Genomic DNA, 5,801 nt, shown 5'->3' with positions numbered 1-5,801 from the left:
AATTTTTCTTTCTATTTTTCTTGCTAACTTGAATGCATTCTCTAATGAATCAGGTTCCCAAAGGCGAACATCATGTTGGATATTATCCTTTAAAGTCCCTATGAACACATCAATCCTATGCTCCTCTGGAATATTTTTTACCCTTATGTTCAATTTTTGGAACTCCTCAATGTGCTCCATTATTGAACCCTTTTGTTTGAGACTTATCAATTGGCTAAAAAAAGTGTTGCTTTTTGTATCCTCATAATGTGCTATCAATTCTTTTGTAGAAATTGCCCAAGTGATAATTTTTTTATGAGAGCAAAGCCATTGATACCATACAAACTGATTTGGTTCCAAATATAAAGGTGCAATACGTACCTTTTGTGTGTTTTTCACATTATTGAGATCGAAAAATTGCTCCATTTGTAATATCCATGTTGCAGGATCCTTGCCATCAAACTTCCTCATATCGATTTTTGGAATATGGTGGGTCTTCGGTCCAACATTAGAGTCTATGAAATCATGATTAACATTTCTTTTGTTCTCGTCATGAGTTTCCTTTACTAACATTTCACCATTGTTAAGCATTTCTTGTAGAAACTTTGTCAAATCTGTCTTCAAATCTTCAATGCCTGTCTTCAAATCTATCTTCAAATCGTCCATCTTAGCTTCCATGTCATTCATCTTAGCTTCTGTTAGCTTTTGTGAGAGTGACATTTTTTGCACTTGGTCTTGTAATTTTGATATATCATGTATCATTTCTTCCTCTTCTTAATAAGTCATGCTAGCGCTTTCAGGTTGCTTACTAGGTGTTTGCATTTTCTTTCCTCTGGGCATCATTTACCGATAATAATGCTCTACTATGCCCTTTGAATTCTTCAAAATAATTTTTCAAACCAAGCTTAAGAAAAAATTTAAAAAAATCTACACACCTTTTTTCAGTTTGTAGGGGCTCAATATTGCCTCTGATGTATCTCTGTAATTTCGGATCATCCAATTCTGAAATTGCAACCTGAAGTAGCCCTCTATGTCCTCTTTCCAATGCCACTATTCTGATCCAAATTGGATTCTCCAAGGAAGATTTATGCCAAATCTCCCACAGTGACCTAATTATAGACTAGTTCAGTAGAGCGAACTTGTACGACGTGCCATGAGTCACTGTTTCGACCTCTTTCTCTAAACAATATATACAAGAAACTACAGTCCGTTCTCTTTCTGTAACTTCTTACGAAATTTCAATCCGATGCCAAGAGAGAAAGTTATGACGATTTTCCCTAGGTCACCTATTTGGAATGTAATTCAGGAGTCTGCAAAAAGACCAACTTCCTCAGATCATATCTCTGTACATATAGTGCGAAAGGCTCTGAAATTCAGACCCGATGTTCAGTGAAATTTCTTCTCAAATGGGTTTTTTTTTAGCTTCTGAAACATCGCAGAAACAAAGTTATAGCGAAAATTCCATGATCACCTATTTGGAGCAACGAAACCCTAGAATCCAAAGCTCTGATACCAAATGTTATGAAACCAGCTCAAAAAAAGATAGAATGGATAGATCAACGCCTTAGAATTCAGCCTCTTCGAGGGGCAACCTCCTTTACATTACATAAATGAACAATTCTTGGATGATTCAAATGAAAAAACCTCCTTTCTATACATAGGAGTCTAAGGAGTCACAATATAACCCAGCTGACCTAACAATAATAATATAAAACCACAAAAATAACAATAGAGGGATTCTATGGGGCACAGTAATAATAATATGGGGACAATAGGGGCACAACAATATTAATAAGGGATACAACTATAATAGTAATGGGGTAATCACTAGTATTATAGGAACCTAACATTGTGACAATTCGCCTTTAATCTATTCTGAGGCAACTCTTTCCAATCCATCGCCACCCCGCTTTCTGTGCAGATAACTCCTTGATTGGCCAGAATATCTGCCAATTTATTTGTTGTTCTTCGCACATGGTTAAAACTTACTGTTCTAATGCTTTGAAGGTGAAACTAAAGCCATTGAAAGACCTGGATCAGCCTTCAGTTCTTTGAGACTTTTTCTGGTGATGTGCCCCTGCTGATTCTCTTGACCGAGTTAAAGATTAACTCAGAATCAGCTTCGACATTCACATTTTGGCAGTTATCCTTCTCCAGGAAATCTAACATTACTCCAGAGCCATTAATTCCGCCATATTGTTAGTGGCTCTTCCTAAATGGCAATGGAAGATGAAAATAATACCTCCATGTTCATCCCTTAACGCCCCTCCATAGCTAGCAGTACCCGAGTTGCCTTTTGAAGCCCCATCAATGTTGCATTTCAAGAAACCCTTAGGGGAAGGGTGCCAGAAATCCTGCTTAGAATCCATTGTCAAAACCTTCCTATCTAAGCCCTGAGGAATAAGTCCCTGCAAACCAAACTGATGAAAAATCCTCAATTCAACTTCTGAAGGAGGGTTCTTAGGGGGATTTTACACTAAAGTGCCAACCATCTCCTTAAGCTGTTTTAAGATATGTTCAAAAAGGCGTTGGGAGGGCTTCTTTTCATTTTTAAATATTCTATTGTTCCTTTCTTTCTAGATATTCCATATAATGAAGCTTGGCGTAAGAGCCCAAGCTAAGCTAAGAAATTCATAATCAAAAAAAAAATTCCTCCAGTTGTTAAGGGTATTGATAATACTCCCTTTGTCCCTATAGGTCTGATGGAAGATGTTGGCAAAAGAATCCCATAACCAAGAAGTAAAAATGCAATTGTTGAGAAGGTGCTCCATTGTTTCCTCTTAGGCTTCACAGAGCTGGCATCTGGAAGGCCCCAGCACACCCCTCTTCTGAATGTTATCCCAAGTCAAAATTTTCTTACGCTAAACCAGCCACATGAAGAGTTTAATCTTCATCCAACCTTGATGCCTCCACAGGTTTTGCCAAATCCTATCCAGAACATGGGAATCCAATCCAAGGAGTATGCATTTTGCCTCCTTAAAATTAAAGGTACCCTCATTATTGTTGCCCCATTTTAGTTGGTCATGCCCCCCTGACACTAAAATCTTCCTTTTTTCTAACATTTTCATAAGTGCCTCTGCTTTAGCTTTCAAGGGGTTGTCATCCCTATAATCAATTTTCCTCCAGGTTCTCCATTTTCCTATATCATTGGTTTGATCCCAAAAATATTTTACCTTAGATAACCCTTTGGTGTTTGTTTCTTTCTTGAGGTCCACAAAGTCCTCTATTAACAGTAGAGGTTCTTGTTGCCATTTATCCTCCCAAAATAAGGCTAAATCTCCCTCTCTAATTTCCCAGAAGCTGTTTTTTTTAACTAAGCCCCTGTTCTCCCCAGCCTTATTCCAGATGTGTGAGCCCTTTATATTTCTAGACATCCTGATGTGATCATTAATTTGCCAAGTACTAGCATATTTTTCTTTCCAAATACTAGCCCACTGAGCCTCTCAGTCTTTTACCCAATGCCACCATCATTTTGCCCCTAAAACCTTGCTTAGAATCTCTAGATCATCCAATCTAAGACCTCCCAAGTTTTTAGGTTTACAGATTTTTTCCCAGGCTACCAAGGCCCATTTCTTTCTTTCTTCCCCCTTACCCCAAAGAAAATCTCTTTGGATGGTTCTGAAATGTTGCAAGACTCCTTTAGGTGCTGGGAGAGCTGATAGCATGAAGACTGGGATAGATTGAAGAACAGCCTTTGTAAGCACCAACCTGCCAGCCAAGTTTAAAGATATAATAGTCCATTTCCTTATTTTATCTTGCATCTTAGTAATCACAGGCTCCCAAATGCTCTTGTGCAAAGGTTTAGCAGTTATAGGAACTTACAAATATTTCGAAGGGAGGACATCCCTTTGAAAGCCCATAATTCTAGAGATATTCCTTTGAATAGTGATATTGGTATTGAAGAAAAAAATCTTAGATTTGGAGAGGTTAACTTCCATACCTATGGCCAAGGCAAAGTCATTCAGGATTTGTTTATACACAAGATCTTCTTTGACCATGGGGATTCCCTGTAGCATGGTATCATCAACAAATTGTTGATGAGTCAAGGCCTGTCCATTCTTAGAAAGTTAGAGACCCTGAATCTTAATATCTTCTTTTGCATGCTTGATAGATCGACCAAGTCCTTCCATCATGAGGATGAAGAGAAAGGGAGAGAGCGGGTCTCCCTGCCTGAGGCTTTTGGAAGGAATAAAAGTCTCGGAGGGAGAACCATTAACCAATATAGAAAAGCTGGAAGAGGTTACCAGGGCCACGACCCATCTAACCCAATTATGATCAAACCCAAAAGCAATAAGAACTTTCTTGATATAGGTCCAATTCAACTTATCATACGATTTGGCAAGGTCCAATTGCATGATCATTCAAGCCTTCTTATTGCTAGTCAATGAGTGCACCACCTCATGTGCTTGAATGATATTATTAAGAATTTTTCTATCTTCCACATAGCCAGATTGTTCTACAGAAACTAGTGTAGGAAGAAGAGGTTTGAGTCTATTGGCCACAACCTTGGATATTATCTTGTAAACCACATTACACAAAGCTATGGGTCTGAACCTGTCTGGAGTTAGAGCGTTGTCTTGTTTAGCGATCAGAGAGATAAAGGAGGTATTGAGCACCTTCAAAATAGTTATGTTCATTCGGGAATCTTCCACTACATTCAGAATATCATATTTAACAATATTCCAACAAGATTTAAAGAAATACACATTGAAACCATTCGGGCCAGGCGCTTTGCCATTCTGCATTTCTTTGAGGACCTCACTAACCTCCTCTTCAGTCACTGGCCTATTAAGTTTGAAATTATCCTCTATAGACACCAGCCTAGGTATATGACTTCTTAAATCCCTGACGAAGTGCTTTCTGTCTAAAATGGTTTCCTTTGTTATACCTCGAAAGTACTGAACTAACACAGCTTCTATATCTTGATGGGTATTAAGAAGATTCCCTCCCTCATCCTTGATCGAGAAGATCCTATTGTGAGCTCTGTTCGCCATGGTGGATCTATGGAAAAATCTATTATTTCGCTCTCCTTCTTTTAGCCATTGAACTCTAGATTTTTGTCTCCAAAATATTTCCTCTTGTTTACATAAATTCTCCCAGTCTTGATGGTAATTGGTGACTTTATCACTCTTGACTTTATCAAATCCATCCCTGATAAGGGCCTGATTGAGTTCCTGCATTTTATCTTCAACAGATTTTTTTGCTTCAAAAATACTGCCAAATTCATTCTTGTTCCATTCTTTGAGCCTAAGCTTGATGTGCTTTAGTCTTTTGTGTAAAAAGTGTTAGTCTCCTATACCAATAGGGTTTCATTTTTCATGATTGACAGTGGAAGTGCCAAAAATGTTCATCTTTGATGCTACAAAGGTTCCATATTTTGTGAAAGGAACAGACAGTTAAAAAATGTAAAGAGGGTATGCCTTAAAAGAATAATCGAAAGGCAAGAAAATGAATTGGTCAGAAAAAATAATTGAAATGAACCCCAAAGAAAGACCATGAAAGTGGCTAACCAAAGTGCCATTGCTATCTTGATGGATGGCCCAACAGTTCAAACTGGACCATGCCATGTTTTAAATTGCTTTTTCTAGACTAGAGAATGAATACCTATCCAAACAGTTCAAGCTTGGCAGATGAGTAGCTACATAGAGAAAGGAAGGAGCCCAACTGCTTAATCTGGGCCCTTGGAAGATATAAGGGTAGACTTAGATAGGAGGGCAGCCAAATGAAAAGAGGATTACCAGGGTTTGCAAGGCTAAGTGCACCCATCCAAAAGAAGAAAAAATGTTAGGTCTATTAGGCAGGGTAGGCAGTTGGAGGTCGCA

This window comes from Pinus tabuliformis, chromosome 4_2, assembly GCF_031772625.1.
Source record: "Pinus tabuliformis cultivar Carrire ecotype Pingquan chromosome 4_2, CPIR1, whole genome shotgun sequence".
NCBI classification, from domain to species: domain Eukaryota; kingdom Viridiplantae; phylum Streptophyta; class Pinopsida; order Pinales; family Pinaceae; genus Pinus; species Pinus tabuliformis.
This window is presented reverse-complemented; position numbering follows the sequence as displayed.